A 12,708-nucleotide genomic window follows, 5' to 3' on the forward strand; every position below is an offset into this window, starting at 1 on the left:
TTTTCCATCCTTCTATCATCATTACTCGGTAAACACTGGTGGAGTGAACAAACAATACCCAACAACCAAACAAAACCAAAACCCAACAACCAAAAAAAGCCCTTTTCAGGGCCACCAAATTATTATCAAAGAGTTTAAGTATGTAATTATTGAAACATATCCAAAATTAGCAGATAGCCTAACGGAATCCTACGTCAACTATGCGGTCGTGTCTCGGACACAACCCTCCTGTGACTTTTTCCTGCATGTTCTGTGTTTAGGTTTTCATTTTACCCCCCATATACTCCGGTTAGACGTAGTCCCACGTCAAAATGTCGCGCAAGAAGATTCCACTTGAAATCAGAAATTTTGTGAGTAACAACCGAAAACAAGGTGTTCGCTACCGGAAAATTGCCACAAAGTACGCTATATCAGTAGGAGCTGTGCTGCACACATGGAAAAAGTACGAAACGCAAGGAATCGTGAAAAATGTATTTGGTCAAGGACGCAAGTCGTGTAGAACTAATCGTGATAGTGCGTGGATGATTCGATTGGCTACATCAAATCCGAAGTTTACATCGAAGGATATCGTTTGAAAAGTTGTTTGGCAGGTAAATACACTTTTATTAACAAACGGAACAAGGAAAAACGATTGGAATCTGCCAGAAAATATGCTGAAATATCTGTAGATCTAGGAAAAAGGTCTGTAGGAAAGGATTTTATGGTCCGACTAGAGTAAGATTGAGCTGTTTGAACAAAAACGCCTCTCTAGCGTATGGAAAAAAACTGGAGATACACTAAGGGAATGATATATCAAGCAGTTAAGCATGGAGGTGGCAACACAATGGTTTGGGGATCACTCGCGTGATTTGGAGTTGGGAGTTTGACACGTGGAACAGCAGTAATGACTGTTGATGTATATATTGACTTGTTTTGTGAGAACTTGACACAAGACAACATTGTACGAAAAAAAACTATTATTTGTATAAAAACATAAAATTGCAGATTAGTAAGGTATAATAAGGTATGATAAGGCTCACCTGTCACTACGCTCATATCCCCCAACCATCACCAATCGATATGCGTGCTGAAAGACGAGGCTATCAAAACGAAAACAACTCAACCAGCCGCGGCGACGAAGAAGCGAAAAAAGACATTTCTCACGAACACATGCGCCTTCATCGTCACCGTCGTCGTGCCTCTGTGCATTGACTCGCGACGAGAGCCGCTCCGTTCGTTCCGACGGTCGGTTGCGCTCTCACTATCTGTTTTCACTCGTGCTAGCTTCGGAACCGGCCATCGGATGACAGTCGAGTGAAATTCGTCGAGGTTGCGAGATCGCTGGAGGCGTTTCTCTCTCGCTCCGTCTATGGCCTGTATTCTGTATGTGCATTCGTTCACTGATCACACTGAACACCTCTTCTCGGTCGGTGCCGCCGATATCTTGTGGCGATCGTGTACAGTGGCGACCCCCCACACCACCGTGTTGCAGTGTGGAGTGACTTTTTATTTGACGTTTAGTCGCCATCTTCGTTTTTTAAGTAATGTTTAGTAGTCATGTGAATGTCCCCGAGTAGTTGTCGGAGTTTGCAGCACGAATAAAAAGAGACATGTTTCGCAAGTGAAGATAAGCCGTGTGTCTCACTTGAAGAACGATTAACACAACACAGGCTTATGTATATAGCAATTAAGGCGGAACGCATTTTCGACGCGATTTCCTAATTACGTGCAGATAGAGCAACACCGTGGATACCGTTTTGGTTGCTTCTATTCGCCCAGCATGCGAAGTAGATGAATGACGAACGAAAGAAAAAGAAAAACAGTAACAGCCCGGTTTCGCCAGCTTGTGGATGTTGTTAGCCAGGCGGCAAGTGGTTTGGCGGTGTGTCGGAGGCAAGTGCGGAAGCCTCGAAGAGACTTCGTTCGAGGCTAGAAAGGTAGTAGTGAGCAGACGATGGTAAATAACAAGTTGAATTCATTCCGAGCATAAAATACACCACTTGGTGCAAGGGTATGTGTGTAGGAACCGTCTGGCTCGGTTGAAATATAAATCGAAGTGAAGAAGAAGCAAGCTGACGGCGGTGTTGGAAGCGAAAGAAGCAAAGTACTGAGAGCAAAAAAAAAACTTAATGCTTGCAGTTGTTGTTGCTGATGATGCAAACAAAATTTATATATACACACAGCAAAACAACAGCGCGATACGTACGTAGCACACGTTCGAAGGATTTTCCAACTCTCGCTACGAACTCGTGAGGAGGGAGCTGCTGTTGCTGTGATTGATGGTGCAAAACGAAAGCAGCCCAGAACATTTACTGTGGATTAGAATCTCAAATCAGCTGACGTCACGTTTCCCTTCGCTTGTCTTGTCTCGTCTCGTTTCAAGGACAAGGTGGCGCTCCCCAGAGAAGAAAGGTACGGTACGAATACTAGTGATGATGGGATGATTTTTTGAATCGAAAATACAGTGCGGGGTTGCTCCGATGGTGACCTAATCGAGCGAAAAATCCTTCGATGGCAGTGATCCATCGACAAATGTTTTAAAGAGAAATGTGAATCATAATTGGAGGAAACTTGAATTGTTATTCGGAATTTCTATGTTTTTAATAAAAAAAACTCCAGAATGCAAGTTACACATCGTCTCCCAATCATGACTCAAGCAAATAACACAGTAATGTTTTACGAATTGATGTTGCTGTAACAAGGATTAATTTATGCAAGAAATTAGCTCCTTGACAGTGATATTCTTCTCGATATTTGTGTGATCGAATTGAAAAAATGGGTGGCTTATATCTATGATATAACAGCAAGGTTGACGGGGGACTACAGTTGGCTTAGTAGCATTTGGTTGTATTGATTAAATTATTGATTGAATGAAACAATTTTCGAATTCATTTGAACTCAACAAATTTGCTTTGTAAGTAAAGAGTTTGAGCAGCTGTCATGTGATCAATTCATGCATTGTTATAGATTATATTCTTCGTTATAAGTAAATTTGATGATCGTTCTTCTACGTTTGATATGATGTCTAGGACTACCAAAATATGTGAAGGGAAGAATTGTCATAGGATCATTGTATTTTACATTTCCCTCTGGAATTATTGCACCTTTCATGTGTACGTAGTTCTCGAACCACGAATTTGTTTATTTGATGAGCTTCAGGCACTCAGTTCCGATTTTGACATGCACGCCCAACGCATATTGTTGAATCAATCGACTTTATCGCAGCAAATAGTTATCAGCTGGGTCATGCGGATAGAATCAAATTGGTTGTCAAAAAGAATCCAATAGTACTGTATAATCGATTTAACCAAGAAACGTATCAAATCGTGGCAGTTTGGTATGATTATTGGAGCCTACACAAAATACACCAGAACGAATCTGGCATAAAGAAGACGTTAATCTTTGAAGCGATTGATGTAAATATACACGAAATTCTCGACAGGCAAAAGCGGGTTTTATTTAGACGCTAAGACCATTACAAAAAAAAAGTAATACACTCTGGTAATAAAGTTCATTAAAAGTTATCAATAACCGAGATTGGTCCAACCATTGTCATTTGACGTTTATTCCTCAGTAATGCCCGTCTAAATGCATCCTCCAAATCCTGAGTGGTTTGCTTCAATGCTTCCGAGTCCAAATCAAGCTTTCCGGCTTTCAGTAGTTTCACCTGCCGTTTCTCCGTTTCCTTACGAATTTGATTATTTGATTTGAGGCTGTTTTCGAACTTGATTGCCTGCCTAGCATTGCCTGCGGTCATTGGAAAATGAATGAATAATAAAAATACATTCAATTGGATCACACTTACCAGAACGTTGGCTTCAAGTGGAGTCAATGCTTTCCACCAGGACACCAGTAAAAATATTTCATTGTTCTTCGGTGGACGAAGAGATAGCTCTGGTTATGCTCTACGAACAGAAGATCACAAAGATTTCTGTAGAAAAATAATCTTCCCTGAGTGAAACTCTGGTTCGGCCAAGAAGGTAAATAAGCAAAACCCGAGTCACGAAAATGTTTGTTCCTTTGATGGCTTGTGTGAATCAATAACTTCAATTCCTACTTTTGACGTAGGATTACGTCTTTCGGGAACATATTGGGGCACAAATTGAAAATCGAAAATCAAGCACATCGTGAAAATTGTCCAATTTCAAACGTTTATTGCTCAGTTATTTCATGATGAATTTATGAAATTCTTGCGTCAATCGATTACGGCACTCCATAACAATTTTTTATATTGAATAAAATAATATGTGTCATAACTATCGAACAATGGAAAAATCTCTGAAAAAGCCCCTATCCTAACGGAAATGCCCACTTCTGATTGGTCGAAATTGACGACACATGCGGCGGTTCCCTAACAGAGACATCAAAACCAAGCTGCCTGTGGGAAATCGGCATTGCATATACATGAAAGTAGGGGGAGCTTTTGCTCCCACCGAAATGTGTTCCCTAACAAAGACATCAAAACCAAGCTGCTTGGGGGAAATCGGTATTGCAAATACATAAAAACTTTTATTTCGGTTGGTTCGTGAAATTTCATATCAATAACAAATCGTGTATTATGAAAAATTTAGCACAAGTGTAAGTGTAAAATTGTATATGGTAGCAGTTGTGTTAACCCTTTCTCGTACAACATCGAGTTTCACTCGTGGCGTACTTGCATAACATAGGGCGCTAGAACACTCAGCAGAGTTGTGAAATCACATGATTTGTGACGTATTAAATAATACGGGAAGGGGTTAAAAACGACTTGATATATGAAACGATTCATTTCAATTTTCATAAAAAAAACCAAGGTGTGTTCCGCCCGAGAACGGGTCGTTCGGTTCAAGCTGTTTTGTTAATTTTCACCTAAGAAAAGTTAATACGGCGAGAAATGTTGGAAAAATGAAAAAATATTCGAAAAAGTGATTTCCCATATGCTCTACATATAATGTTAGGTGTGTTAGGCATCTCGTCTAGAGTCACAGAGGGCGGTTTTCATCATATCTCATTCCATTTCGGCATCTTCTATCTGATACGCACCATCTAACGACTAATTACCATCCTCCTGTCATTCGATTGTAAACACTGGTAGAGTGAACAAATAATATCCAACAACCAAAGAAATCCGCCCTTTTCAGGACCACCAAATCATTGTCAAAGAGTTTAATTCTTCAAACATATCCAAAATCAACAGATAGCCTAACGGAATCCTACGTCAACTATGCGGTCGTATCTCCGACGCAACTCTCCTGTGACTTTTTGACGTAGAACTACGTCTTTCATTAAGGGTGCCAAATCAGAAAACAGGTCACGTTTTTATGAAATAAAGTTAACGTTAATAACTATTTTTTCCGCGAATGGATTTTGACGATTTACATACCAAATAAATCCGAAATTCCAGATTTGTTTAATATGCTATACATTAGAATCCCCTGGTTTGTAAATGGTTAAAATTCATGAAAACTTTAAGCGTTTTCATTTTCCCATACATTTGTTCTGTCCATTTGTGTGCCTTCCCGAACAGAGCTGTCAATAACGAGCAACTTATCGACGACCAACGGAGGGGAAATGGTAGGATATAAAGTCTCCGTGAACAAAGGAAAAGTAGAAGAATGAAGGGGAATACCTGCGTAGAGTATAAACAGTGGATCTCGCTGAGGCAAACTTTCATTCGGCATCGGACTGTTGAGCAATCCAGTTCACCTTGCTGTCGCAGCGCTTCGATATAAGATTGGACCCCACCAGTGGTAATCCAACTTGGATATCGTCGTTTAGTTTTCCAGTTCGTTTTTCGCGTTATTCGTATCGTGTGTTTTTCTTTCCGCGTCATAAATTGGACGCTTCGCGTAGTGTGTGATGAGCAAGAAGAAGAGGAAGGCAGGCTCGAGCCGTGCAAAAAACGAACGTATTGCCAGGGGCAATAAAATTTCGAGGCAAGCGTCATCTAATGATGCGCGCGATGTTAGGACAGTGTAAAGCGCTCGCACTAAACCGAGCCTTCGCAAATGTGGCATAATTCAGTCTTTTTCCAAGCAGTTAACAATGTTTGTTTTCCGTCATCATAAGGGCTTCGTTGGTGCCTTTGAGAATGCATCAATGCATTAAGCTGACGTTATGGCGAAGCATGCGTTAAGCTTGTGCGCCAAAAAATTATTTGGGGAATACCGAGCATCTAGAATGTCTGGAATGTTATAAGTTATTTCGGTTCGCGTGCTTCGCGTGTTCGCGTTTTTCGTAATTTTTCGTGGCCAGTGATATTAATAGAAGTGTTTCTTTTGAGAATAGCGCAAAAATGATGTGAAGTGTTTATATTCCTAGTAGTTTCAAGCCACCAATGTATGGCTCTGTATGCATGCTATGGCGAACGCTTGTTTGGCGCTTGGTTTACTTTATACGAACGATGCCTAGAGTTGCGATTCCACTGGGGCAATACTAAATAACATTTAGCATGATATTTGATACTTGCAAGTGTTGTCATTGTTGTTGTTTCCATGCGGTGCCAAAGATATATTGATGTAGTTATGAGATGTGGAATTATGGTGCAACATGTATATAATCGACTGTAGCCGAATCTATGTTAATTGCGAACAAGGCCACCGGAATAGCGTTCGAGGTAAATTTTCAATGAATTGACATGAAATAAATTGCGACATACGATCAGCTAGTGTATTGTTTTGCGAGGGCAAGAATGAATCATCAATCAATTATCGTAAACTGATTCTACAATGAAAAAAACATTTCAGAGATTATTCTACTAAGCAGTTGTTTCTAAAATTTCACAGCATTATGGAATAATATCCGAAGGTATGAACAAGCGACTTATATAAAATAACAGCGTAGTTCTACGTCAACAATGCGGTCGTATCTTGGACACAACCTCCTATATTTTTTTGCTAAAAATACAGATATACAGTTTTCTTCAGAAAATTTCACAGGATCAAATGTGGCAACATCGGTCATTCTTATAACAGGATGGTTAGCGTAACGTTCTCTGTATTTTAAACATATACGCGATTTAAAACGAAGGAAGTCATCATCAAATTAATGTCCAAGCATGCTCCGGATATTTTACTGTTTAACAAGCTTGTCCTTAGGTTGCAATTTCATATGCGTTCTGAAGTACGTGAGAGCTTGAATTATGGTGTACTCAATATCTAATTTAATTCAAGAGATTACAAGGTATTTACATAGATAAATGAAGTGAACTGGAAGAAAGGGATTGAAAAAGAATTTACAAGATACTTGGTCATCTATGTGCATAGCGTAACAATTTTTTTCCAATTATTTCAGGAAACTTGAAAATATGGAGCATCTTGAATATTTCAAATAAGAATTTGTGTTATTTTATAGGGGTCGATGTTCAGACCTCGTCGCCCCTCAAAATCAATTTTCGTTTCTGTCGACCCCTGGGAAACCGAAATCGACCACAGGGGGTCGATATCGACCACATTGAGAAACCCTGGCTTAGAGTATAAATAGTTGATCTCGCTGAGGCAAACTTTCATTCTTCGTAAGGAAATCGGCTGTACAACATCGTTGCTGGGCGAGCTGGACGGCGAGAGATCGAATGCCTTTCTCAAAGCAATGGAGGTGGAGTAGTAATATGATGGATAAAGTAAAGTTTTTCAAGTGCCTTTTTGAAGGTTAGAGACGAATGAACTGAAGAAGTTGAAAGTCTCTCTAATTCAACAAGCAAGGAAAGAACGCAAACTTTCAGTCTCGATTAAGGTTCTGAGCTACACAATTGTGTGGGGAATCATCAAGCTAGGTTATCGTCAGCTCACCAAGAAAATAAATGTTCTGGAATTTTGTCAGTGATATGGTTTAGCATGACGGAAAGAAAACTCTCTCCACAAAAGATGACAGCTAAGCTAATCTAGACTGGCAATAATAACAGAAAGACCTTCTGTTGAGAAGAGCGCAAAACGGAGATAAGTGTGTGTATATTAAGTTGCTTCAAGCCATCGATATATGGATATTTGTGTGCGTACGTGCGTGCTTCATAACCCGTGCGTAAAAATAGTGCATCTTCGCTACGCTGAAACCCCATTTGTATCTGCTCCCGTGTGCATTGGCCCTGCAACGATGCAACAATCGCCTAATTTTTTTTTTATGCTATGATTGACGATTGTTAGGTGTTGCAAATATGCAGTCGTAATGATAAATATAAACATGGAAGGGAGATAGCGGGAGGGAAATATTTGCGCTAGGGTATTAGTAATGAATCTCTGCTGAGGCAAATATTTGGCCTTTTTCCAAGCAGTTGACATTGTTTGTTTTCTGTCATCATAAAGGCTTCGTTGGTGCCTTTGACATTGTATCAGGTATTAAGGTTGTGTACCAAAAAATTATTTGCGGAATACCAAGTTATAATAAGTTATTAATTTATTTGGGTTCGCGTGTTAGTCGCAAAACTGCTTTCAACTAGGATTGCATTTGCGATAATCTTGATCATAATGAGGCAGTGCTAATTTTTTCGAGATTGTTGAGATTAACAGATAGAGTTTATTTCGTTTATTTAGTCACCAAAAAAGTAAATGTCGTTCTGGAATTTTGTATGTGATTTGGTTTCCCTTGCCAGTAGCAAAACTTTCTCCACTAAGGATGACAGCTGCGCTTATCTCGAGCATGTATTATACTGCGAGCACAAGAACGAATCATCAAACAATTATCGTCAAATGATTCCACTATCAGAAACATTTCAGGGCGACCAAACTGGTAGAATGGTTATTTCAAAATTTTCGTAGCATTATAACATAATGTCCGCAGTTTAAACAAGCGACTTGAATTAAACTACAGTGTAGTTCTACGTCAACAATGCGGTCGTGTCTTGAACACAAACTCCTATAAATTTTTTTATACAACAGAGGCTTTAAACTTGAAAGTTCATTCGTCTCTAGTATATGAAATGACTATTCTCCCAGGCTCCTCAGTTCAGAAGTACGTGTTAGGAAAACCTATTCCGGTCTGCACAAAGACAAGCGAGTACGAAATACTCGCAGCTTTCATATATATTTGCAAAGCGTATTCCCCCAGGCATCTTTGTTTTTAAATCCATTTTAGGGAAAAATTAGGGAAATTGATTTTGAAGTCCGTGATAGAGAAGCACATTTCGGTGGAAACAAAAATATTTCCGACTTTCATGTACAGTAGAACCATATCCGCGGTGCGGATTATTCGCCACAGTGAGTTTCATAGTAAACCTTCCTGGAATGTGCCAGTGAGTGGTAGGATCATGCTATTTTGTTTTGGTTATGGCTTTCACATTATCTGACCACTGATGCACACGACTTTATAGATGGATAGTTTAATTGATAAAACAATTCGCTGGTAATTCGCTGTGACCTTGCCCGACTATTATGCGGATAATAGAGGTTCTACTGTATTTGCGAAGCGGATTCCCCCAGGCACATTGATTTTGAAATATGTGTTGGGGAAACCGTAATTCGGGCCAATCAAAACGTGACAGTTAGGGCGTTTAAATAACGCTTGATATTCCAGAGTTAGTCGATTGTTTATCTCTCGCAAAACTACATTTTATTCATTGTGATAGATGCGTAAAAATCAATTGATGCAAACATTTTCCCGATCTATGAAGAATTGTTCAAGTTATAAACATTCGAAATCTTTCATTCTTTCCTGCATGTTCTGTGTTTAAGTTTTCATTTCACCCCCCATATATTACGGTTAGAAGTAATCCAACGTCAATAGGAAATAATTTGCTTGGCTATGGCACGGAATTTACGTTCGTCAATGTCTGATTCTATCAGAATAATTGTCAATGCAATACTTCCAGTAGCAAGACTTGCAGCAATTGATACAAACATGGACCCTCCTTGAAATGATTATTTCTCTCGATGTGTAATTCAGATAGAGTGGTCGGCATGGCATGGTTTGGCATGCAAACATCAGAGGCAAATACCTTTGCTACGATTGTGTTGGCCTCCGAGATTTGCGCAAGCAACTCTCACGGAACTACCTGTGAGGAACAGCGCTGCGACGACAACCGTTTATCTTTGATATATGACCTTTGAAACAACTTCAGGTGCACCCGTGGCCGGGGGATTTTTCGACAGGGAAATTTCCTCCAACATGCACTGTGGTAGCGCGTATTCTAGAGCTTGCCCCTCGGAATACATTCAAGGCGTGTTATTTGGCTTAAGAAATCTCAACTAAGTATTGATAAATGACGCTAGTTAATGCATACGTTGAGACGGCAAAAGTTCCACAGGAAACGTTAACGCCATTCGGGAAGGAACAACTTCAATACGACAGTTTTGAACACAGAGGAAACAACACGTGTATCTAAACCCACTGCTAAACCCGGCGCTTTTGATCTCTCACTCTACTCGAACTCACTATCGTTATATTGCTAGAGAAATTGTGATCGGCATGTGATCACTACCGTTGGGGTCCTGTAATGCAGTAATCCTGTAATCCAGAACCCCAACGGTAGTGATCACATGCCAATCACAATTTGCAATCTGCTATCACCAATAGGTTGAATTCTTTATGCTTAATGTCGATAAATCGAATGCATTCAAAGCATCTCGAAAATATGGAACCATCGACAATTCTCAAACATATTTAGCTCTTGAGAATCAATTTAAAATCTTGTTGAAGGGGGAAAAACGTGTACTGGCCTCGTATATCATGCTAACATTCCTTCCCTTCCCCTGGTGACTATAAGGACGTGGCCGGCGTCGTAATTAACTATTTAATGCTCGAAACTTTCACAATGAGAATGCTACAATAAGTTTGCTACTCTCAAGTGTCATTCGGTGTGTTTTCGTGCAGTTTCGCTGATTCAGGCCAATCACGGAGAGCCGAATTACCAAGTGTATAGTTCACCCAAGCTCAAGCTTGATCGAAAGAAAAAAAATGGGTGGGTTATATCTATGATATAACTGCAAGGTTGAAGTGGGACCTTAGCTTAGCAATCATTTCAGTGAGCAGAAGATATGAGGGCATATCCTTCAATGCAATCTTGAATAACCGAGCCAAAGCGTTATGTTCGTACCCGTTCTTGTATTCCGTGTTAGGAAAACACTTTTCGGAGTGCAAAAAAACATGCAGGTGCAGAAGTACCTCCGGCTTGCATGAATCAACAACTTCAACTTCTACTTTTTATACTATAGCGGATTTTATACTATAGAGGATTTAAATGAAAGTTCATTCGCCTCTAGTGTCTGCACGATTTTCCCAGGTTCCTTAGTTTAGGAAACCGTGTTAAGGAAACATATTCTAGTTTGCACAAAGGCAAGCGAGTACAAAAGTACTCGCAGTTTGCATTTATTTGCAAAGCCGATTTCCCCAGACACCTTGGTTTTGAAGTCTGTGCTGGGCAAACACATTTCAGCCGGAACAAAAATGCCCCCGACTTGTATGAATTTGTAATGCCAACTTCTTCAGACACCTTGGTTCTGAAGTCTGTGTTGGGGTAACATTTCTGTCGAAACAAAAATACCCCCGATCTGTATGTATTTGCAATGCCAATTTCCCTACGCTCCATGGATTTGAAGTCTGTGTTAGGGAAACACATTTCAGTCGAAACAAAAATACCCCCGACTTCCATGTATTTGCAATGCCGATTTCTCCATGGTTGCTTGGTTTTGATGGCTGTGTTAGGGAAACCGTAAATCGGGCCAATCAAAACGAGGCAGTTAGGGCGTTTAGACAACGCTTAACATTTTACAGTTATTCAATTGTTTATCTAATGAAAAATAACATTTTATTAATTGCGATGGAAGCGTAGAAATATTCCCTATCAATTGATGCAAACATCTTTTCCATCCAGTAAGAAATGTTCGAGTTATAAGCATTCGGAATCTTTCATTTTTTCCTGCATGTTCTGTGTTTAGGTTTTCATTTTACCCCTCATATACTCCGGTTAGACGTAGTCCCACGTCAAAAAAACGTGCGTATTGGCGAAATTTCGTCGGAGAGTTGTCACGGAAAAAGTCAATGATGAAATTGAGGAAAGTGGCTCGAAACGTAAGAAATCGCTCATCATCGAATAAAAGCGAGGAATATTCATATCGATGCATTTTTAATTTTGTACAGAAAGTTTCTCCTGAATTCGTTCCCGTGCAAAAAATAGTTCGAGATACACTACAAGATAGGAGCAATCTTGATTTCAAATTTTTGATGGTAGCATTCCGTACAGGAGAGAATGAATGGATGGATCCTCAACAGAATGTTCGCTCCAACAAAATTGACGCCATTATCTGAATAAAAGGTTTCTGGAGCTCCTCGGCGCACTACAAATCGTCGGATAGCCATCTTGCACGAATCGGGTTGTGAGACTGTATAATTTTTATGTGAATGACGGACGAACGAAATTAGATGCACTGTTTGAAAGGGTTTCATGATCGGAGGCCGTAGAGCCGCCTCGTTGATCCGTCACCGTATATAGTTCCTGCAGACTCGTCTGAACAGGTTTCCTAAAGAAAAACGCTGTCGTATCTCATTGAACACATTGTCGTTATTCGCATGTAGAAAACGGTAGTGGTAGCTGCTAGCGATTCGACTGTTCAGCCTCATCACTCCGTAATCGTCTATGTACTTCTTGTACTTGGATTCGCCGCCGGGTTTTGCTGGTTACAGCGCAGCGATGCACTAGGATTGCACATCGCTTGATACCCAAGGGAGAAGCTGCTGTCCCTTGAACACTTTAATTGCTCTCAGCACGACTGATTTACTTAGGAATAGCGGTCTCTCAAACCATCGCCCTTCTGGATCGAAGCT

The 12,708-nt window shown here is 40.1% G+C and overlaps 1 protein-coding gene across 3 annotated transcripts in view; it reads left to right on the plus strand.

Annotated features, from left to right (window-relative positions):
- Nucleotides 1-1,297: 1,297 nt before the first annotated feature.
- Nucleotides 1,298-12,708, plus strand: part of LOC129768661 (nascent polypeptide-associated complex subunit alpha, muscle-specific form) — a 235,992-nt gene continuing 224,581 nt past the window's right edge. For 2 of the 3 annotated variants that reach the window (XM_055770440.1, XM_055770439.1), the window contains exon 1: nt 1,304-2,391. The gene's annotated coding sequence lies outside the window, so the exon portion shown is untranslated. Of the gene's footprint in view, nt 2,392-12,708 lie in introns of all 3 variants that reach the window. The other variant, XM_055770438.1, reaches the window with a different exon arrangement.

The sequence above is a fragment of the Toxorhynchites rutilus genome, chromosome 2 (genome assembly GCF_029784135.1).
Source record: "Toxorhynchites rutilus septentrionalis strain SRP chromosome 2, ASM2978413v1, whole genome shotgun sequence".
Taxonomy (NCBI): domain Eukaryota; kingdom Metazoa; phylum Arthropoda; class Insecta; order Diptera; family Culicidae; genus Toxorhynchites; species Toxorhynchites rutilus.